We start from the raw sequence: 25,063 nt of genomic DNA, 5'->3' as shown, positions 1-25,063 counted from the left end.
GCTATGTATTTGTTTATACTGGTTCTTAAAATATTCAATAAACATTATCCATTCCTCCTTGTTTTCCTTATCTTCATTTTCTCTTATCCGGTTCGTCAGACCAACCAGTTCAGCATATTCAAACATTTTATGCTGTCATTCTTCTTTAGTGGGCACTAGACTTGTTCTCCACCTTTGTGCCAATAAGATTCTAGCTGCGGTGGTGGTGTATAGTAATGAATTCTTTTGGGGTTTTTTTTACCTCTGTTGTTACCATCCCTAAGATGAAAATCTCAGGTGTGTGTGTGTGTGTTTTTTTTTTGGGGGGGGGAAAGCTTTTTTAAGTATCTTTTTAAATTCATTATACAGTTGTACCTTGGGTTAAGTACTTAATTCGTTCCAGAGGTCCGTTCTTAACCTGAAACCGTTCTTAATCTGAAGCACCACTTTAGCTAATGGGGCCTCCTGCTGCTGCCGCACCGCCAGAGCACGATTTCTGTTCTCATCCTGAAGCAAAGTTCTTAACCTGAAGCACTATTTCTGGGTTAGTGGAGTCTGTAACCTGAAGCGTATGTAACCTGAAGTACCACTGCATATAATTTCCCAATATTCCTTAATTATTTTACAGGACCACCACATGTGATAAAAGAGATTCCTCATTTTCACTACACTTCCAACATATGCCTTTCTCTTTTTTTAGACATTTTTGCCAATCTGGTGGGTGTTACATACCAAAAATAAATATAGTTTTGTGATACATATCTATCTATCTACACCTGCTTTTCATATGTGGAAATAATACTGTAAATGCAGAGTAGCTGAAATTTGGGTAAATTGTTAACTTCTGAGATGAGAATGTCCTCAAATACAGACATGTCCTCAAATACAGACATGCTGCCCTCCAGAAATTATTGGACTACACTCTCATCAGCCCCAGCTTCACCCCGCTGGAACCTTTGGAGGAAGGAACCTTTGGATCCAATCTAAACATATATGTTTCCTGGTACATTCCCTGCCCCATCCCTTCCCACTGAAGGCCAATGTACATGTTCATGCACGGGGTTCAGTTCAGATTGTGACACTATAATGGGATGGTAGGAGTTTTATACACTTGTTAGACAATGCAGTATTCCCAATCCAGATCTGCTGGATCTCTCAGCGGCCTTTGATACCATCGACCATAACATCCTTCTGGACCATCTAGAGGAGCTGGGAGCTGGGGGCACTGTTATACAGTGGTTCCACTCCTTCCTCCTGGGCCATGTCCAGAAAGTGGTGGTGGGGGATGAGTGTTCAGACCCCTGGACTCTCACTTGCGGGGTGCCTCAAGGTTCTGTCCTCTCCCCCATGCTTTTTAACATCTACATGAAGTCGCTGGGAGAGATCATCAGGGGGTTTGGGCTGGGTGTTCTCTGGGGTTATGCTAACAAGCCATAACCTGTGGGGTAATGAGGCAGTCTGGTGTGCTTTCACTGTGACTCAGCTTGCCGGACTTGTAGCAGAGTAAAAACACAGCATGTGCTCTGTGTGCAGGCATGCAGAAAAGGCATGCGGATGATACCCAGCTCTACCTTTCTTTCAAATCGGAACCAGCGGTGGTGAATGTCCTGTGTGAGTGCCTGGAGGCAGTTGGAGGATGGATGGCGGCTAACGGATTGAGGTTAAATCCTGACAAGATAGAAGTACTGTTTTGGAGGGACAGGAGACAGGTGGGTGTGGGGGACTCCTTGGTCCTGAATGGGGCAACTGTGCCCCTGAAGGAGCAGGTGTGCAGCCTGGGAGTCATTTTGGACTCACAGCTGTCCATGGAGGCGCAGGTCAATTCTGTGTCCAGGGCAGCTGTCTACCAACTCCATCTGGTATGCAGGCTGAGACCCTACCTGCCCACGGACTGTCTCGCCAGAGTGGTGCATGTTCTAGTTATCTTGGACTACTGCAACACGCTCTACGTGGTGCTACCTTTGAAAGTGACCTGGAAACTACAACTAATCCAGAATGTGGCAGCTAAACTGGTGACTGGGAGCGGCTGCTGAGACCACATAACACCAGTCTTGAAAGAGCTACATTGGCTCCCAGTACGTTTCCGAGCACAATTCAACGTGTTGGTGCTGACCTTTAAAGCCCTAAACGGCCTCAGCTCAGTATACCCGAAGGAGCGTCTCCACCCCAATCATTCAGCCTGGACATTGAGGTCCAGCACCGAGGGCCTTCTGGCGGTTCCCTTATTGCAAGAAGTGAGGTTACAGGTAACCAGATAGAGGGCCTTCTCGGTAGTGGCGTCCACCCTGTGGAACGCCTTCCCATCAGATGTCAAAGAAATAAACAACTATCTGATGTTTAGAAGACACCTGTTTAGGGAAGTTTTTAATAGCTGATGTTTTAAGGTATTTTTAATCTTTTGTTGGAAGCTGCCCAGAGTGGGTAGGGTATTATTATTATTATTATTTCATATCATCATCATCATCTCTCCTGCCTCATGCCTGCAATTTTCATTGCAAAAATGGTCCTATTCATTTTGAGTGGACTTCCTACCTGCAATGCAGATTACAGGTGGTGATGGCAGTGAGCTGGTGGTAGTGAGCTAGACTTCTGGTGGTGGGAAGAGAGGAAGAAGAAGAGCTAGAGGTTCTCTATACACCTCCATAGTAGGATCGTAGTAATTTCGTTGTCCCCGAGAGGGGGCAATGACAATAAATATATTATTATTATTATTATTATTATTATTATTATTATTATTATCCAGATCTGAACTGGTGGGTCAGCAATTTGATTGGAAAACAGAAAATCCCTGCATGCAAGGGCAAAATCATGTAGGTAAAATCATGTGCAGTTTGATTCTAATTTATGTTGTGCACACTCTTTTTTCTCTCCTCTCAGCAAAAAATGTACAGCATCTATAATCATCATCATCATCATCATCATCATCATCATCATCTATGGAGAAAGCTCAGTGACAGAGCTTGGACTTCCCTGTGCTTGGAAAGTCCCAGGTTCAATCCCCGAAATCTCTAGGTAGGGAGATTTTCAGACTCCTGTCTGAAAACCCGAACAGCCGCTGCCAATCAATGAACACAATAATGAGCTATATGAACCAACAGCCTGTCGAACAATGACAATCTTTCTTTGTATAATGGAAGAATGACCTGAAAAAGCTTTTGTTTCTTTTCCTTCTTCTTTTAAATGATGATTTATTCAAGAAGTAAATATTCAGTGGCATTTACAAATGACATGCTTGACTTGAATTCATAATATTGGCTTCCCAGCTTGACTTAAGATATTTGGACCTTATATAAACTTTAATTCAATGATCAATAGTTTCATTTCCGGTCACAAATGTCAACCTGCCTTGGGGGTGTACCAGTGAAATTCATTCACCCATGAAATGAAAGCACAGGAAAGGGGTGGGGGATCTATTTTTGCCTTCCATATTTTCCCTGCGACTCTTCCAATGGTGCTAATTAGGTTAACAGTTCCATTGTCAGGTCAGCTCATTGCAAAACCAATGTGCTAATGGCACATGCAAAGCTGAAGATGAATTTATTTCTATTAAAACATTCTTACTTTATGTCATTCAGCTATTCAGTCAGTGCTTACAGGGTAAACATCATATGGATTGTTTTACCTGAGTTCTTAGGGCACAATCCGATGGTCCTGGAATGAGTGTTTCAGGGATCACAGTATATTGTGGACTCCCACTCTACACATGTGCATTGGAAAGATTTCCAAGGCATCATGGGGTATTGCAATCTTCCTCTCTCCATATGGACTTGGAAAGGTGTCCCAAGGATTATAGGATATTGCAGACTCCCATTCCATACTTAGGCCACACATGGGCCAAATGTGATCCACACGTAGACCACAGAGATTTTTCCTGTGACATCAGCAAAAGCAGGTTTCCCAGTCATGCCGAGAAAGCAATAGACCCCTTCAGGCATTTGGCCTAAGCACATGGGCAAAACATGAGCAGGGAGCTACAAGTGAACCCTGCTCAAATGTGCTTGTGCTTGCTGCCTTACCCTATCCATTTCTGAACTTCATATCTTTACCAGGAGGGTCTGTATGATCTTAGAAGTCTCCCCACAATCGGGAATGGGGAGCCTTGCAAGTGTGTTCATCTGAATGCACTTAGAAGTCCCCTTTCAGATCTCCTCACTCAATGTAAAGGTAAAGGACCCCTGGACAGTTAAGTTCAGTCAAAGGTGATTATGGGGTGGGGTGCTCATCTTACGTCAGACCAAAGGTGCCAGTGTTTGTCCGCAGGAGTGCCCAGTGTCCATCAGCTGGTACACACACATTCTGCCCTCTACATACTGTGGCACACAAGCAGAAAGCCTGAAGAGTGCTAATATGGAAGGGTTTCTCTACAACAGGGGTAGCCAACCTGGTGTATTCCACATGTTATGGTATGCCAACTTCCATCATTCCTGGCCAATGTCTGTTTCTATGCCCCTCCTTATTTACTTTAAATTTCCAGTTCACACCAATTCAAACCTGCATGCCTTCCAACTGTTGTTGAACTCTAACTCCCATCAACCCCAGTCAGTGTAGTCAAGCTGGAAGCTGGAGTACAACATTATTTACAGGGCACCGTGTTGGTTACCCTTGCTCACAAACTGTCAAATGAGCTTACATAAGTCATGCATGAAGCCGCTCCTTCCTGCTATATTTGTTTGACACATCCAGTTAAAAGTTTTTGAGGGGATGGCCTGCTAAGAAAAAGACACAGCTAACGAAAACAGTTTGCTTCCACAACCTGGGGTGGGGGAGGAGAAAGAAAGATCTGTCTATAGATGGATATATTTGCTACTGTAGACCATCAAGGTTAGGCGATCTGAATTTAAAATCCTTTCCGTTCAGGTCTGAAATCTATGAGGCTGGAGGTGTCATAACATACCTGAATTACAAGTCACATCTTGCTGTTCCAAGGCTTTCCAAAAGTAATATGCCTTTTTTGTTTCATTTTGTTAACTTAATGGCATTTTTACGACCGAATGCAGAAAACAGTAGCTCTTCCTCCCTTGAAATTGGTACTGTACCCCCAACAGTGATATCATGTCCTCACAGTATGCTTGCTTCTTTGCTCTTTCCAAACAAAAACAACCTGAAAGCTTTAGGGAAACTCCCTCTTCAATAAGCAGTACAGTCAACCAGGTCTACTTCATTTAAAAGGGAAAGGGAAAATGATCTCATTTAATTATTCTCAGTTCCCTACAGGTGTCTGGTAAAGAGATGGAGTTCATTGAGAGTGCTACGAGTGGAGCTTTTATACTCCAAAAGGACATCTGCAAAACTGCCTTTCCTGAATCTGGAGTTTAAAGTCAGGAAGGCTGTAGCTGGCTGCATTTGGGATACTGTGCTCACCATGTTGGTTGCTCCATTCATAAACACATTAATTAGAGTGGAAACAAAATTCTGCAAGAAAACTGAAATATTGCATCACTTGTTTTTTAAATTAAAAAAAAAAACAAGGTTGGAAACAGAACAATATAAAATTCAGGATGTTAATTTTGTGGATGGCATTTTAATTCCAATGCTTTACACTTGTTGGCTGTTTTGATTTTTCTAGGTATCAAATATGAAACTCTGTAAGCTGTTTACTGAAGCTGTTGTGAAGAAATGCCATCACTGTGCCTTTACAAAATGTTAAGAGGACAGGCCTCTGTTTCAAGGACTTTGCAGTCTAAAATACCATGGTGTGTCATGATTGAATGCAACCAAATAGGAATGCCATTGAATGCCACTTAATACCATATACCACTGCATGCCAGTCCTTGTATCACCACACTAAATGCTGCTGTACATCTAACTCTAAAAAATGGTCAGTTGTCAAAACAACAACACAAAAAACGACAGCAATTACCATAGGCTGTCAAATACTGATTTCTTGGGAAATATTCAGAGAATATCTGGGTGTCTATTTGACATCAATATTTGTGGATGAGATGTTTTGTAGGTAAGGGATTTTTGTTTCCATTATTGCCAGAGCGTACTTCAGCCTTCTCATCCCCAATAGTTTCCTACCTCACGACCCTTAACGCCACATTGACACATTCACACTGGACTCTTCAAGCCTTATACCCTAAACTGTAAGATGGAACTGTACATATTTATCTAACTCTAAAGCAGTTTCCTCACAGTTATGCTCTTCTCTATGAATTTTTCATAGCTACCCTGCTCTGCTGTAAAAATCATACCCCCGCCCCTATGCACACAGCAGCTCAAACACACAGGGAGTTCAATATTTCAGAAACATATTGTGCTATTTGGGCACTCAAGGGTAAATTCCAAACAGCTATCCACATTATTCCCTACTGCATTGCTGAACCCATATGCAAGACTTTCCATGAACCTGAATGGAGGAGTTGTTGGTGTGTTGTTGTTGTTGTTGTTGTTGTTGTTGTTGTTGTTGTTATTATTATTATTATTATTATTATTATTATCTCTGTATGGAAAGTCTGGTACTATATATGTATATGCCTCTTCCTTTTAACACCTTCCAAGCTCCGCAAATTTGCAAATTTGATGAGGGCAGGCAGTTCTGTGGGCCTTATGGGCAGCTAACAATGGCAGTCAGCAGCAATGAGGTGGTAGGGGAGCACCAATGAGCTTTGCCCACCCTCCAAACTGCCCAAAATAGTGAAGCAAACTTCCCTTCACCACCCATTGTAGGACTAAGGATTTGAGAAGAGTAAGGGAGGCAGGTGAAGAGGGGAACAGAATCTGCTATGGCAAGGCCAGACTCTTCACCATAGGGCCTCCTACCACAACATTCCCCTTGTGGAAAGGTTTGTGTTTTGTTTATTTATCACATTATTTTATTTACTACATTTCAATCCTACCTGTGTGGATGCTTGCGAAGGACTCCAGCCTGTCTTTTCAGGTTTTGAGTGCAAAACTTGTGTATACTGCAGAAGTTTCAAAACCATGTCTGCCTCAATCGCTAGCAGAATCCGGAAGTGCCTTCTTCCTATTTCCCCTCCAGCAAAGAAAACTGGGAAGACCCCCTCTCCGTCTTTTTTCCTTACGTGGAAAACTATGCGACGGAAGCTGCTCATTCCCTTCCCTGGTAGCAGTTTTTTGGCTCCGCTCTCTCTCGTCTTCTGTGTCTCCTGAAGACTGCCCCTCCCCAGACTCTGACGAAGTGCAGCTGCTCAACAGAGGAGGCGGCTCTCTGTACGTTCCTGTCTCTCCCCTCCCCTGCAAACAGATCCCTGGCACATGGCTTCCCCCTTCCTCATTTTATTTCCAAAGGAACCCTGCAAGGTACGTTATACTGATCATACTGAGGAAGGATTTAAATCCTGGTCTCCCAGGCTCAAGTCTTACACTCTAACCTCTACTGGCTGATGAATTGTCATGTTTGCATTACTTAGTGTGGTTTTCAAGAGTACATTTTAGGGTTACATGTATATGTCATTGGATGAGCTGGTCTTTTACATAGCAGGATATGAAAACAGAAATGGAAGGGAAGATGTCAGTTCAACACGTAGCTTAACATGAAGCTCTGTTTCCTTTCTCTGACATAGAAGTTCCCCCCTCCATAACATATTTCTTTTGCTGTGCAGCACGCTTGGTGACAAATGCAACCTGTCACTTTTAGGAATGATAGCAGTACCCTTAAGCCAATGGCAACCTGACGAGTTGTGGGTCACTGTGGTTTGCTGTGACCATGCAATGAATCCATGGTGTTTGTCAAGTTGTACGTCTAGGAATGTGTATTACTTGTCAAAAAGGGTAATAATAATAATAAAAGACCTTTGGGTCTGATCTAGTTCTCCCAAGCTAAGGGAGCTTCTCATTCACTTCAGAAATGGAGCAGGAGCTGGAACTTTGTGAGAGCACTGAAGCTAACAGGAAGTTCTCTGTTCTGGAGTGTGAACTTTTTCAAAGTACCGTATTTTTCGCTCTATAACACGCACCCGACCATAACACGCACGTAGTTTTTAGAGGAGGAAAATCCGTAGGCATGCCACCCGTAGATTCCCTCCATAACACGCACAGACCTTTCCCCTTACTTTCTAGGAGGAAAAAAGTGAGTGTTATGGTGCAAAAAATACGGTATTTTAAAAACAGAACTAACAGTGCAAATCCAAGATCTGTTAGGATAAGTAAGTTTGGAATATGTGGGTCTTGGGCCATCCTTGCTGAGCTGGTGTTATGCCAGAACTACACTGGTGTAACTCTTTCAACCTAGCTGAGCTGGAGATATGCAGGCACAAGTCCATTACCCCACCTCAGCCAGGTTCAGCTGGTAGAACTTAAGCTGGCACAATTTATGGGGTGTTCAGGGCATGTGATGTGGTCAGGATGGAACAAGGAGAGACACTTATTCCAAATGTCTTTCTGCTCAGTCATGTGACCTGGCAACCTGGGAAAATGTTTGCTGGTCTTAAGTCAAACTCTATTTTAAAGGTTTGTCTTCATTCAAGCTGGGCTCAGCTGGCAGTAGCTCCATTCCTGAACAGAGTTTGGAATAAGGGTAATTTAGCCAGCTTAATTTAAGATGATGTATATTCCACTGGATTCCTATTCTGAAGCTTGCTCTGAAAATAAATCAAAACATACAGCCAATTCATATGATGCGTGAACCATGCAATCGGAGGGTTGTGCCAAACATTTGTGGGTGAATGTTTAAAGTGTGTGTGTGTGGGGGGGGGTAGTTTTACATTATTTCATGACAACTCAAAAGTCTGATATACAAACAATACCAGCAGACAACCAGCAGGTGGTAATGTACACTTAATTTTTCTTTTCTCAATGTAAACATGGTGCAGCCATTTTGTTTCTTTTTTTAAAAAAAGAAGTGTGTTCTTCATGTTTCTGTCATCAAATTTCTACCCCAGTGCCTTTCAGCACCATAGAACAATCTTGTCATAATTCTGATTACTACATCTGTTCACAGTGGCTATAATCCAGGGCAGCAATGCTGCCAAGTCGTATTGGTTTCAATGGCCCTCAAACCGGCTTACCTGTACATTGGACAGCTGCCAGGGTTGATACAACTGGGGATATTGTTAACAATGCATTCAAGGGATTTTCAAAAATGCAACAGTATCAACAGTAAACCTTATATAATCACCAGGAAGGCTGATCAAACAGCTACCCTGAACATTGCCTACTATGTACTCCTGTAGAATAGGGATTTGTCACTATTTGGGAATGTGGCAATGCACAAGACATATCTTTGCCTTACACAAACACACAATCTCAAACATAAATGCACCTTTCTCTTACCTGGAACAAATGAGATACTTTTGACTCTTACCAGAAGAGTTCTAGCATTTTATCCACCCACTCTTGACTTTGGAATATTCCCTTGAATACCTATTATTTCCTTCAGTCTCCAGACACACATGACAGCTAACGATGCAAAGTATCCAGGAAATTAAGACCCACTATTCTAAACTATGGGGTTATAAGAATGGCTTTGTTAAATGATTAGTTTAAAGTTGTTTCTTTTTATATATATATATATATATAAATCTGCACTTTAATGCCCTTTAAGAACAATTAGAATCAGTATTAACATTAGCCCTGGCAGAAGGAATTTCAGAATTATTTCTCATCCACATTAATGAGGCTTATTATAGAAAACCCTGAGGTATTTTATATCTCACACGGAAGAATATAATTAGACTCAAATTGATGGGCTTGTGCCTGATGCAAAATTAGTAGTTTATGGTGGATGATTCAGAACCCAGAGTATATTGTCCCGAGAAAAGCATCTCCAGAAGGTGTAACTAATCCTGCGAAATAATCTGTAACCAATCTGCCTGACGCTTCCCATTTTCTGATACACAAACCATTACAGAAGCAGCCAGGTGCGTTCGTTCGTTCGTTCGTTCGTTCTTCTTCTTTTTACAGCTTTTTACTCAACATGACTGAACATGTAATGATGACCTTGAGAAAAAAGTTATCTCAATTAGAGCTTTGAGTGCTAATGGCTTGGTGGGTGGTGGAGGTGTAGCTGTAAGAGGTTAGGAAGAAGATCTGCCACACTGGCACCTCCTCTGTGCATTGGAGGACACAGAAAAGAAGGAAAAGAAGGAACATGGAACATGTTCATGAGAGTGTTTCTGATGCTGCTGGTCCAAGGACCTCACAATTGGGAGATAATCCAATATAATCCAATTAAAGTGAGAGTGGAGATCTGTGGATAGCTACTACAGCCTCTGAAAACAATGTTGAGGAAGAGAGAGGCCTATGGTGTCCCCCCCCCCCCAGGCAGAAATGATAGATAGATTGGGAAAGGGAGATAAGAGTACAGGCAAATTAACATGGCCAGGGAGAGCTCCAAATGAAACTGAGCAGGAGTCAGACTTGTATCTGAGAGCAAGAGGCATGGGAACCTGCAATTGGACCTAATCGAGGACGTAAACAGGGTTTCTAGCTATAATTTTACTCAGGAGGTTATTGGTCCTGCAGGTGTTGGAATCAGCTGAGCTGGAGAACCTTTGGTCCCAAAAATTCAGAAGCAGAGCTTGTGAAGTCTGAGGAAGTCTGCTTGTTTTATTCCAGCAGGACTCTTCTTTTTTCTTAAATTGCTGGTTGGGCTACAAAGGTCTGGATATATATTTGTTGAATGTTTCTGAATGTTTTACACCTAAGACTACCTTATCGTTGACTCATAAGTATACCTGGACTCATTAGATTCAAATTTGATTTTATTCTTCAGCAAGAAATTGCTGAAAGATTTTTTCATTTTTTGCTCCCATAGAAAGAGTGAAATCTGAATGTCTTTCTTTCTTTCTTTCTTTCTTTCTTTCTTTCTTTCTTTCTTTCAGTTCAGACAGGCAATGTTTATCCATGCACTGTTTAGGACAAGAGCTGACAATCTGGCTGCAGATCTGATATACAGAATTCATGACCTGAAGCCAGTACAAAGAATTAAAATGGAAACTTTAGATTCAGATCATGAATTTGGTGTATCAAAACTGATTGCTAAATTGTCAGCTCCTAATGCGGCTCTAGTATTTAATCTTCCCTGAAGCTTAATTGTGAAATTACCTTTTGGACAGTTTTGGATTCTAGTCAGGACCCAACATGTGTGTGAGAGGGAAAAATGGAATAGTTTTTAAAGTGAGAAGAAAAATGGAAGGGGGGATGGTTAGACTTGAGTAGAGAATGTTCCCCTGAAAAGAAGTGGGACAACACCTCATATTAAAATCTGCCTTATACAAAATCAGACCATTGGTCCATCAAGCTCAGCAATGTCTACACTGATTGGCAGTGGCTGCCCAAGGTTTTCAGGAAAAGGACATTCCTAGCCCTCTCTGGAGATGTCAGGGATTGCTCCTGAGACCTGTATACAATGCAGATGCTCAACCCCTAACCTACAGCCCTTTTATCTGCTAATAAAGATGCAGTTTCACCACAGTCTTCAAGCCTATTATTTACTTCTAATGTTATAACTCGTTGCTGAACCTGTTCAAGCTGTTTCCATCTAACCTTATTGACATTGATCATAGGAACTCAGGAAGCTGCCTTATACTATTGACCCATCCTGCTCTGTACTGTCTATAATAACTACAAGCAGATCTCCAGGGTTTAAGACAGGCGACATTTCCAGCCAGACCTGGAGATGCTGGGAATCGAACCTGGGAAAACACATGCTCAACCAGTGAGTGCACCACCCTTCCCAACCCCACTTTGAGCACAAATTCTAGATTTATTGCCTGCCTATTTAGAACAATGTGTGTTGTTCTTACACATTCTAATCATGACAACAGAAATGCTTCCTTTGATTTCACTGAGTTCTAACCAAGAGGGGAAAGGTGCGGAAACCAAGCAATGTGTAGCTAAGCAACATATATCCTAACTTATTTATTATTGCAGACAGAATCACAAAATACAAAATGTGCTGGTGAGTGAATCTGTAGTGAGGACCAGGACTGCATGATTTGTTACTCATCTGTCTTTGAATGTCACCTGATAGGTACTTGATAACCTTTAGGACAGGGGTGGAAAATGCCTAGAAACACGGAGTGTTGGAGCCTCTCTAAGGATAGCATTCAAGATGGTTGGTGCTACTACTGAGAAGACCCTGCTTCTTGTACACATCTGCCACACATAATTTGGCAGGGGCACACAGAGCATGGCCTCTGCTGAATGGAATGCATGGGAGGACACATATGGCTGGAGGTGATCCTTTAGGTACCAAAACGCCACATTTCTTTGTTCTTATGTGCATTCCTAAATCTCTGATTTAGGAACCTTAAGTTCCCAGCTCACAGTTTTGCCTAGCAACTTGGTTAAATGCCTAAGCTCACCTATGTGGAGGGCTTGCCAGTCTCCCCAGGACCACCCCAGGACATTAGACTACATCACTTAGGTCCTTGAGTATAAATGCCCTATTAGATTTATTACAGGCAACTGATGACCTTGAAGCCAGGTGAATTGGCTACTCCCTCCAAGGTGTTTGCATGTCTCTCTGGGTTTCTTCAGTGACAGAATACATTGGTTATATCCCTGTTATGACTTTCCTGCTTTTTAGAGCCAAGAATTCTGAAGAGCGCCCAAACTTTTTATCCCCTCCCCAACCCAGGTTGTCAAAAAGGACAGAGGAAATGCTACAAACTTAATAATTATAATTTGGATGTCTGATTGCCATAGATTTTTGCTGTTCTCTTTGGTTGTTATTTTTGTTGTTGCAACATAGACAAATTGTAATTTTACACAGCAAGCCAAACTGGGAGCAACAGCTGAGAATGGGAGGAAAGCCTCAAATTAACCAGGAAGGGTGCCTGACAACACGTAGAGATACTGCGATAGCTGGTGTGACAAGACCTGTCTATCAGCTGCATGTGGGAATGTCATATGGAGATCTTTGCTGGGACTTTGCTTAAAATGGATACAATCCCCATCCTCCCCCAGCATGCAACTGTCTATCTTTTTTTTAACACACGGAAAAATTCAAATGACTGTTCTTGGCAAAACACACACATGGGTGGCTACTGCCCCATGCCCTCAGATAAGGAAGGCTTTAAAGGGAGGAGCTAAATACAGAGTTGTTTTAGCTTTGTTTGTCCACTATTGCATTATGGAAGAAAATCTAACATTGACCAGCCAAAAAAGAAAAAAAGAAGAAAAAGGAACTGAACAACACAAAGAGAAACATTTTTCTTTTCCATCCTGCCCTTTACCCGTCAGCTCATACATAGATCCATCATGGCGTGGTTGGCTTTCCTTCCACAGTATTGTCTCAGGATTCCTGAAAACATGGTGAGCTTCCCCATTCATTTGGAGGAAATGGAAAGGGAAGCTGGCCATGGAAATACTCAATGGATGCTTTTGGTCCATTGGGGGAAATGGGGCACTGCTCTACCAGCCTCAATAGGCCATAAGTCAGCTCCCATCTGCCTGCCTGCCTTCTCAATTCATTCGAGGGTGGCTTTACCTGCCTCTGGTGCCTCCTAATATTGCCCTTTCCCTGCTTTCCATCGTACCATTACCAATGGGCCACCAGCCACCACAGGAACCAACCATTTCCCGATCTACCATAATTTTTCGTTGTTTTTCCTGAGCTCTCCTTATCTCTCCAGGATGTGGCGAGATATTAGCTAAGGCCATCACATGACAGCCAGCAGACAAGGGGAGGCAGATTGTGTCCTTTTCATGAGATTGAAAAGGATTTACTCAGTTGTACATCAATGTCAACAACAAAGGTATTTGCCCACCCCCTGCAAAGTCAGGCTGATAAAATGGTGAAAGCTTGTGAGGGTGTGGTGGGGGAAGGAGCAGATTTTTGTGGGAAATGATTGTGAAACAGGGAAGAGCAATTTTGGGTTTCTCATTTTTCCAGCCTTTGAATTCAGTTCTCCACATTTCTACATCACTTTAAAAAAAAAGTCCTCATGAAAATTCAACAGCTGTTTAGGGTGAATTTCTCTCAAGATACACATATAGTATGTAATTTCATGTCGCGTACATGTCTGCAAAGACATAATGCATTTTTGTATGTTATTTTCACTAGCACATGTTATTTTTATGCACACTTTACCTGAGTATATGCACATTGCTTGACTAAAGAATGCACTGCAAAAATGGATGGCTGTGTTTTTGAGTCGTACGTTGTTTCAGAAACTGCAGATTAGGTAGATGGACCATGATGAATTAACTCCACCCCCCACCCCATTTTCAGTTTTGTTCCCGAAAACTTTAGAAACCCTGATCATTATTAAATCAGATGTTGATCGTTTTATCCCAGGCTATGCAGACTCATGGAGTACAGTTAGTAATGGGCTCCACCCCCTGACATACCATTTTGCATCTGGCTTCACTCCTAAGACACTTTATTGTCCCTGGCTCCAGCTGGTGAAGTCAGGGATCTATTAAGAAACAAATAAATAAATAAATAAGATCTCAGTAGCTGGAAATCTGCCCACAGTTGCAGGAAAGGCACCTAAGTGTGCTGTTTGGACTAAATGCAGGCCATAGACCAATTGCAGATGTCACAACACTTTCCTCTCTTCGCTACTACATACTAACTTACCCACCCTGCTGGAATTAAATTGCACAATCAATGAAGTAACATTTGCTATTGTGAGTCTAATCACACAGCCACTTAAGTCTGTGTTCTGCAGACAGAACACACACTCGCTGTATCTGATTTGCAGTTCATGTTTAAGCTTAACAAAGACTGTGGTCTCATTCAGTCACTTCCTCCTTATACCCCCCTCCCCTGTGGTTTTGCTCCTTGACCCTGAAACATCTCCCCTCTCTCAGCTAATCTGGCTGCCTTCATCTCCTCTTTTAGTCCTTCTTTTTCAGTCTATTGTTTTCTGAGCCACCTAAGGATGCCTCTCTGGTTCTCCTCATTCCTTCTTAGTGATATCTTGTCTCAGCATCCTCCCACTTTGTTTTTTCCCAGTTCCTTCAAACAATAGTTCCCATCAGTCCAAGGCAGCATGACCAGTAGTCAGGGATGATAAGAGCTGTAATCCAACAACATCTGGATGACAGCAAGATGACACAAGTACTCACTGTCCTTGGTACTCATTGCCAGTCCTTGTCCCATCTCCTAATATTGGTATGATTCATCTAATGCAGTTTATGAAGGCTTGTGAAGTATATGATGCCATTTGTGCTGTACTGAAGCACATCAAGGTTATGGGTTGGTTGAAGGATGTTTTTTTCTTTAATGACACTAAAGAGAAGGCCAGTGTGGGGTGATGATTAGAGTGCTGGACTAGGACCTGCAACACCAGGGTTCAGATTCCCACTCAGCCAAGAAGCTCACTGAATGACTCTCAGCCTAATCCACCTCACAGGGCTCTTGTGAGAATAAAATTAGGAGAATCATGCACGCCAACTTGAAATTATTGGAGGAAATTGGAGATTATATATATATACAACATTAAATAAATACATAATTAACATAAAATAAAATAGTACATTGGAAGCTGCCTTGTATCAGCTGGTCAAATTGTTTGCCAACCCAGCCTGACAGCCTTGTCAGAAGTCTTCCCCATCACATGTGACCTGTTCATTTTAACATACAATGCTTTTGATTGATTGCAAAGGATGGAAAACCTTTAGGAGTCTGTAAACATTGTGAGACCAGCATGAGCATGAAACCCATAGACTTGGTGGTGAAAATAGCATCACATTCTGACCAGAAGAGCTAGCCTGACAGTGCCAACTAGGGAGAAGGTTTATAGCTCAGTTGACAACACTGAGCTATAGATCAATAATCTAATGGAGTATAAGGCATCTTCAGAAGGATCTTCAGGAATGTTGTGGGAACAATTACTAGGATTTTTATTTTTCAGGACACACATGTACACACAAACATTTTTTGCAAGAGCGATCATGAATTTAGTGTTTTTCTCATGCATATAGATTCGTATTTTGATTCCAGTTTCGACCATATAGAAACCACTGCAAGACAGATATGCAAAGGAAAGGGATTAAATTGGGGCTATCAGAAACATGTAAATGCCAGTGATAGGATGTTGCTTTTTTACATGCATGGGCTTGCTAAAAAATAACCTCAGAGAGAGGAAGCTAAACAAAAAGTCATTGTATGCATACACCCCAGTCTTGAACTCTGTGTGTACTAAGTTTAGCACATGCATCCATGCATGTGTTGTTTCCCCTGTTCGCTTCAGTGGAGAACACAGCTATGTGCATACATCTCTAGGCACACAGAGAGCTGCCTCTTTCATTATTAAAAAAACACAATACCAGGATTACACTGGGAATTCTGCATTGAAGCAAACACACAAAGATATGCATTGCCATTGAACAAACAGATGTTTCTGCTTTCTGCCTGGTTCTTTAAGTGAGTTGTCTGATTGGCAAGAATGATATATGCCTTGAAATCTTCCAAAGAGTAGAAACAAATTAATCACATTTATGCCTTGCAGTTGTTCTAACAATGATGAATGACAAGATTACTTGAGGAGTGTTGCTGAATCATACAATAAAATGTTTACTATTAACTCTCAGTCTTAGGCACAGATCTGCTGACCTTCAGTATGTTCCTGACAGGCTCAGTTATCAAACTCCCGCATTCTGGCACATAGTGTACAACTCAGATACCACACAACTCTTAATGTGCAATGCTGATAATTGTGGCTGTCAATGATAGTGTCTTTCTTTCTTTCTTTCTTTCTTTCTTTCTTTCTTTCTTTCTTTCTTTCTTTCTTTCTTTCTTTCTTTCTTTCAAATTGCCCATCACAGGAAGAAAGAGGGGTGTTGGATATCCTGAAGATCATTAGCCCATTTTTCCCACGACAGAAATGCATCAGTTTCTATTAAAAAACAACAACTTCCGTCTTCATAAAAGGCATGCACATGTTATACAATGTTGTTTTGCATCTACGTATACCTATAAGAGGCAAAGAAGCTGTCTGTCACTTGACCCCTGTGCCACCTTTCTCACTAAGTCATCCTCTGAGCTGCAGTGATGGCACAGAATGTCCAGAGGCATTTTCACTGCTATCTGCAGAAGGTGTGAGCAGTAGAATATTGACACAGTGTAGTTTCCACTGCCATTGCAGGAATCCTGAGACTGGGGAGGGAGGGCACTGTTTCAACAGTGCTGCGATTCTAATTTTGTGCCCAAGAAGGACAGAGGTGGTGAAATTTCTGCCTTTTATGGGCGCTCGCATAGACATCTGCACTGAGAAATTATGCATAGTTGGCATAAAGGGAATGAGTAAGAAAATGAACATTGAGGGCTGGAAACTGGAGGACTCCAATGTGGGTTGTTGTGTGTGTGTTTTTTAATGCAATCAGCTGATTTTTACATGAATGTCAGGACCCCATGAGCCAATGCCTGCAAAAGTGAATGGGCCCTGACATCCCAGGAATGGGTAAACCTGCAGACTTCTAGACATTGTTGGACTAGAACTCTGACCATTGGCTTTGCTGGCTGGGGTGGATGGGAGTAGAACTTCAACATCTGGAGAATCACAGGTTCCTCACCACCTGCCATGGACTGTCACAATCACATGACGCATCGTGAATGGTTTATCCACAATATCTCATGTTATGGTTGGATGGAATGTAGGAGGTGAACATTGTCTTAAAACAAACACATTGAAAATTGCTTTGTTTTTACATTTCTGCTTCTGGTCGAGAGAAATAATTTGACCTGCTTTGGTACCACTTTGCATTTCTATAAAACAGAGATGGGGAACCTGCCCCCCCACCTCCCAGTTGATGGGCTGCAACACCCCTCACCCCCAGCCAGCACAACCAATGGTCAGGGATTATGGAATCTGGAATCCAACAACCTCTGAAAAGCCCAAAGGTTCTACATCCATACTCTACCCTCCTACATGTTTTCAGGCAGAGAAGTCTATTGTGGCTGCAAAGGCAACCATTTAAACTGACCATAATTACAGGGATCATAGGCATGCAGGCACAGCACACCAGTTTAATCAGTCTACTTTTCGCAAGGCCACTATACCAAAGTATGAATAGGAGGGTTTGCACATAGATGTCTGGATTATGCGATCCATCTCCGAATTTATATTAATTTCCAAGTTAAAGACAAACTAGGTTAAAAATGACTATGCTAAAATTACAGTCTTTTGAGTACAACTGTGGTAAATACTACTTTGGTAAGAATACTGAAATTACTGTATTTATCTTAGAAGTCATCCATTACAGTAATTTACAGTGGTGTAACAATAAACTTTCTTATTACTTAATACCAGGGTGGTAACAACTAAATTTACAGCTGCATATAAAAATCACACAGTTTCAAAGATCATTCTGTAGACAACATTTGACTCAGAGTAATGTATTATGTAGCTCATGCTTTTCAGTCACTGGAATATTTGCTAAGAAAAAGAGAAACATGTTCCACTCCTGCATTTTCCCATGATAAAGTCTTTAAGCTTATTTATAAATGACAGGGTGAATAAAATCCTGAGTGCTGTAGATATAGCAGCCGTGTACACATTCTTTATTGTAGGGGTGAAGCTGTTGGACTCCAGCTCCCATCAGTCACATCTAGCATGACCAATGGTCAGAGATAATGGACACTGGAATCCTGAAACATCTGGAGAAGACTCCCAATCTCTGTTCTGTTGCTTCTGGGTTAAGCAGGTATCATAGGAGGAGTTTGTATGGTTGCTTGAAGTGTTTGTTTTCCATTTGGATGGATTTTTCACACGATCCTCCCACAAAACCATCAGGTTTATGGTCTGCCAATCACACAAGTAAGACCTAATGAGTCTTATTTCCCTGAGTGGCTATTGGAGAAAGGCCCATTGCCATGGTGAAATTCCAGGTTTGAGATATGTAATCCATGAGATGTTGCATTGTTGCCAACCAAGATTTCCAGTGATTTGGGAGTAAGCCCAATTGAATTTAGTAGAACTTACCATAGTTCTAAGTAACCATGGCTAGGTTTTCACAGACTAATTTTAAATCAGTGGACTTACGTAAGTAATTATTAAGTCCATTAATGTTAATGGGACCAGTCTGAGTATGACCTGGTGGTAGTTCCATTTTCATTTAGGGTCTAGGCTAAGTGTGACTTTTTGCATGAGCTTTTAATTAACGACAATGGCTTTTATGTACTTTTATGGTTTATTACGTGCTGCTGCTTTATTATTGTTTCAGTCTGTCCTCTTGCTGCTTACTGGCAATTATTTTTCTCAACTTATTGTAAGCCACCTTGCACCCATGTTTATATAAATGTAGAGGAAGGACAGAAACACTCTCCATCCACCTGTCACTTTAAGCTAACTAAATAGAAATTCTTGTTGCCTTTACTTGCATTCTCTTCACATTTTGCATCAGTTGAACCATCAACATTCATTTGCAATGTATTTTGCTTTGGGTGATATTTGGTAGTGACTCAAGCCACTCACATATATATAGATTTCTATTGCTTTAATAGATCTGATACCTGAAACATTATCTAGTTCTCCCTATCAAGTGTAGCAAACATTCATGCTATGCTACAGTTTTGGTGAACTTTGATTTTCAGTGCAAATAATTTCTTCCTCTTTTTGTGTGCATGTGTGTGTGTGTGGGGGGGAGGGCATAAGAAAGGATCTGTCAAAAATCCTTATTTGCACTCTTTTGTAGTTAGTTCACCCACCATTAGATTCCATAATTTAATGCTGCTTCAGTGAGGTTTTTCCCCCTTCAAAAGACTCCTTAGGCATTCACTTTATAAACTTGATAACGTCACAGGCACTGTCATGGAGCCAATCAGATTTGGCTCCATGACAACATGGCTGAAATCAAACACAGCTCTACCATTGCTTTCACCAAGGCAGAGAGGGAAGAGAAACTGCATCACTCAAGCAATTGGGTCACTGCTTCTTGTTTTGCCAGGCTCATTGTCAGCTTCATTGCCCACTACGATTGTGCAGCAAGTCTTTCACCTCAATCTAGCTGTATAAAAGCGTAGTGTGACCAGTTGGGATGTGCATCATTAAGGACCATTGATCTCTTTTTCTTAGGCTATTAGTGGCTAGGTGGGCAAAACCACAGTAATAGAGCCCTTTTGCAGGTGCTCATCTTTAGTGAGGCGAGGAAAGATTTGTCATTTTTATTCTCATTGTTGGATGAACACCTTAGAGAATATTTGTTGTGTTTCATGTTTTTTTCTATGCGATTGGTTTTAAATGGTTTAAATGAATGACAAGCTGTTTGGTACTTTATATATTTGTAAGTCACTTTGAGACTTTTTTTTTGTAGGAAGCAATGAAGAAATGTCTATATTATTATAAACAATAATTTATTAACCACTTCTTACATGAGACTCAAGGTGATTCACAAACATACCATAAAAATAGTTTGAGGGATTGCACAGCCACTGCCCTACCATCAACTCAGAACTTTTGGCCCTTCAGATGTTGTTGAATTACAATACATGACCACGTTTGCTGCAGTTGATGGGAGTTGTAGTTCACCAGCATCTGAAGGACCAAACATTCTCCACACCTGTGATATAGTAACTCATATGTGTAGCTTATAGAAGTGCCTCCCAAATCATTACATGTCCTAGATCTCACACCTCAGAGGAAACAGGCCTCTCCAAAACCTGGGTTGACAAAATACAGTACTGAGCTTTCTGAAAGACTTGCATGCCTGCATCTGCCAACACTGCGTCATCTTGTTCACTTCAAAGGTGACAAAAACAGTAAATGTGATAATGGTATTTTACAACTGAAAGATTTATGATAAAGCTAACAGAGCACACCCGGTAAAAAAAATTCCTCAGGAGACTATCTGATGAACACACATTTTATCTGCATTGAATGAAAAATGGAACACATCCTTTAGGAGTGAGCATTGATTTCTGAAACAGCTGTCATTAACGGATTCATTAAGAATGCATGCTTCTTAATTACAGCTGACTCAAATGCATAGCGGCTTTTCTTGATGGCAAAAATCAATCAATCAAAACAAATGAACAATGATCAGACTTGGAAATCAGATAGACAGCTTTCCCTCATTGATGCTTCTTTGGTTCCTTAGATAATCTGTAGATGGGACAAAGAGGAACTGATTTAGCAGTGATGCCACGTGCTTGTAACCCTTACAGTTGACACAAGAGAGGGTCCCCCCCCTTCCTTACAGGGGATTTTCTCCCAATGCAAACAGTGGCTTCAGAAGAGGTATTTTCATCAGAACTCAAGCAGAAGAGAAAGAGGTTAAGCTTCCCCTCCCCATTAACTGCAGTCCTGTTAATTATAACACAATCTGAATGCCGAAGAGCCCAACAGGTATTAATCACTATCATCATCAATGGAACTCACCATGAGCACCAATCCCACCATACCTCTGTCATTTTCTGTCTTAGTCCAGTCTTTCAGATCATTGTACCTCGGGTTAAGAACTTAATTTGTTCTGGAGGTCTGTTCTTAACCTGAAACTGTTCTTAACCTGAGGTACCACTTTAGCTAGTGGGGCCTCCCGCTGCCGCCGTGCCACCGCCGCATGAGTTCTGTTCTCATCCTGAAGCAAAGTTCTTAACCCGAGGTACTATTTCTGGGTTAGCGGAGTCTGTAACCTGAAGTGTCTGTAACCTGAAGCATCTGTAACCTGAGGTACCACTGTACTAACTCAGCCCTAGGTCCAGAGCAGCAGGGGTAAATTCTCAAAGCAACATTGCATGTCGTGCTTAAGCAGGGAAACACTAGCATTTGTGCATCATTGTAGCTTTAGAAGAGAATAGATTATCAAAATCAATTGTCAGCTGGCATATTGCAAAATCTTGCAGCAAGTCAAGATAATTATAAGAACCAGCTGGGTTCACAGATCCATTTCTTTCAGAAACAAATGAAAAATGTGCTTACAGCTTCAGATTTATTTATTTTTAAGCAACATATATTGTCAGGGTCTAAAAACCCCACAGTGTACTCCAGGCCTGAACACATTAAAACACCAATCAAAATGTTAAAAGATAATTCAGGAGATTTAATATGTTGATCTTATTCTTTGGGAGGGAGGCACTATATATGCTCTCATGGAACCCAGTGATAAATTTAAGAGAGGAGAAAAGGCTCACAAATGGGGGAAAATGAGACCATCATGGACAAAGTAAGCAATGGGATAAATTAGGATTAGCAACCATACACACAATAAAGAAGACAAAGAACTAAACAGGAACTGTTGGTACAGTGGTACCTTGGGTTACATACGCTTCAGGTTACATACGCTTCAGGTTACAGACTCCGCTAACCCAGAAATAGTACCTCGGGTTAAGAACTTTGCTTCAGGATGAGAAAAGAAAATGTGCTCTGGTGGCAGCGGGAGGCCCCATTCGCTAAAGTGGTGCTTCAGGTTAAGAACAGTTTCAGGTTAAGAACGGATCTCCGAAACGAATTAAGTTCTTAACCTGAGGTACCACTGTATTCATATTCTAGATATGTGTTGTTCAGTGGCTTCTACTGTATAGCATTTTTCTTGGATAACATACTTTGTGATACTTTCCCTTCCATTATCAGGGGTCTGTTGAATTTGAAATCAGTGGTGCCACTATTCAAGGACTTTGGGGCAGATGACCAAGACCCTAATCAGTGGAACTAGCAGGTTGACTCCTGAGCATATGAGGGCTGACTTGCCACATTTTGAAATCTGTATACATTGCCTAAAGAACATGAGAAGAGCCTGCTGTATCAGGTCACTAGTTTCCTCTAGTCCAGCATCCTGTTCTCACAGAGGCTGGCCAAAGGTGTGCAGGAAACCTTCAAGCAGGACCCAAGCGCAAGACCATCCTCCCCACTCCATGGTTTCCAGCATCGATTATCCAGAAACATTACTGCCTCTGACTATGGAGCCAGAGCACAGCTATCATGGCTAGTAGACCAGGGGTCAGCAAACTTTTTATGCGGGGGGCCACTTCACTGTCCCTCAGAACTTGTGGTGGGCCGGACCGCGTATGCCCATATGCCTTCCCTCCCTCCCTCCATCCCTCCTTCCTTCGGAGACAGAGTGGCTGAGATACCTCCACTCACCTTCTTGCTGGGAAGGGCCCCTACCCTGGGTTGTCCATGACCGTGCTGCTAATGTGCCACCGCCGAGCAGCACAGAAGAGTCCTCCTCCTACCTCCTCGCAGGCTTTCTGCTCCTACTTCTTCCCACCCCTTCACTTCTCCTCCTCCCTTCTCAGAGCTAGACATGAACAAGGCGCCCTGCCCTGCGCCTCATCCCAATTGGAGCAGTGAGCCTTGGGAAGGGTAGCTATTGGCCACCGGCTCGCGTTAAACCTGCCAGTGGAGGGGAGGCCTGAGGTTGCCAAGGCTTCGGATTGGCCAGCATCATGGAAGTCTGAGCAACCTCATAGCATGCTGGGAGATGTAGTCCAGGGGGAAGATCACAAAAAAATGGCGCCCCCCAAAAACTTGAAAAAACCACACATGGTATTGCGCCAATTCAGAACTGTTTGCGGGCAGAATCCAGAGGGGATCCAGAGGCCGTAGTTTGCCAACCCCTGTAGTAGACACTGATAGTTTTCTCCTCCGTGAATCTGTCCAATCCTCTTTTAAGCCATCATTGCCTCATGGAGAGTGAGTCCCATAGTTTGTGTTCAACATCAATTATTTATTTAGAATGTTTATATCCTGCTTCGTAACCCTAAGAGGTGCTCAAAGCAACGGGCAAAAATTTCCTGCAATAAATACAAGAGCAAAGAAATGCCCCTATACTGACAGGGTTATTCATGCTGCATGCCCTGCCTTCCCACTTGGTCTTCCACTTTGTTGTTATTTAGGTCTAGAAGGAGGACTCATTCCAGCCATAATGGAGGCCAGTCTTTCTGCCAGGACCAAGCTTCCACTATAGTCCTCTGAAGCAAAGCACAAGGGCTGATCAGCATGTAAGTCGCTCAACCCATAATACCAAACTTCTTGTATTTAGAAAAGCAACCAGTTGTTCACTTACCACAAACCAATTCTACGTTGCCACAGCATTTCTGCAGCTACAAAAAATAGTATCCCTTTTCTCCCGGTATGAAATTAAAATGATATAGAATCCCAGAGACACTAAAACAAAATCTACCCATAGATGGCGGTGTTGCCACAGGAAAGGCACCCTCAAGTGAGATTAAGTGTCATCGCTTAAAAACATTTATGATTAACAATGAATTAATAAAGCCAATTATTACAATGGAAATTTTTTAAATGGCATACAGTGCTCAGATTAGATCAGCTGCCAGCACTTTTTAAAAATGTGTTTCAGTCAATTTAATCATCTCAATGGCCACCCTTATGATGCTAATATCATATGGGATGTAAGATTTCAGACGAATAAACTTCTTTCCCCTCCAAAAAGAGAGACCTTCTTGGGCTCAGATGCCGTTCTTGAAAATAAAAATAAAATCTTATATTTCTGCAGCAGGCAGATTTTTCCACTGAGGTAAATCTGATCTTACTTCAGCAAATGCAGAAGAGATCGATAGCTAGAGCAGCAGCAACAGAAGTTCTAAATAATGGGAAGGTTTGTAGCTGAGGAGATTGAGTGGACTGAATTCTAAACTACCGGCTTTTTTGACACTGTCTGTCCCTGTGTGGAAGCTTCTAGAATATTCACTGTTATCTTGTTAGCTGGTGCTGTGCAGCAATTACTTAAGATATTGAAAGTTGAAGGCACTTACGATAGTTTAGTTAAATTATTATATTCTGTTTCCAGAGACACAAGCCACGACACAATATATTTTAAACTATGCATTGCTGCTGTTTTTGTTTATACATAAATTTAAAACATCTGGGAGGTTTTGTTTTATTTTTTTAAAAACTCCTAACCAATATGGACAACCCAAACTGTTTTTACTGCCAAAGGGAGAAGACAAGATGGTACCCACAGATTCAAGCTGGTGAAGTAGCAGCATCCTTCATTATGCCCAAGGACAGAAGGACAGCATGATTAGGAGATTCAAGGAGGACAGTGGTGACTGGAGCCCATTGGGACTTGCGGAATAGAAGACAGGGGGCCTGACGGTATTAGACAGTCTCAAGGGCACCAGGCAGTACAAACTGGAAGTAGCGTTGTCCCAAGTCATGTTGCTGTTTGACTGACATGCTGCAAGTGGTGCCCCCACCTCTCTGAGTCAAGGTTCAAACATTTGTTGACCACCATGTCCAATCCTACAAGCACCTTGCCCTCCCAC

At 41.9% G+C, this 25,063-nt stretch overlaps 1 long non-coding RNA gene across 1 annotated transcript; it reads left to right on the top strand.

The window, feature by feature from the left end:
- The first annotated feature begins 7,147 nt into the window (after positions 1 to 7,147).
- Positions 7,148 to 24,839, top strand: LOC308579203. The gene is made up of 3 exons (XR_014004369.1): positions 7,148 to 7,242; positions 23,669 to 23,773; positions 24,735 to 24,839. It is a non-coding gene; the product is annotated as an uncharacterized lncRNA (long non-coding RNA).
- Positions 24,840 to 25,063: the final 224 nt, after the last annotated feature.

This window comes from Podarcis bocagei (assembly GCF_964188305.1).
Source record: "Podarcis bocagei genome assembly, chromosome: Z".
Lineage (NCBI taxonomy): Eukaryota > Metazoa > Chordata > Lepidosauria > Squamata > Lacertidae > Podarcis > Podarcis bocagei.
This window is presented reverse-complemented; position numbering and strand designations above follow the sequence as displayed.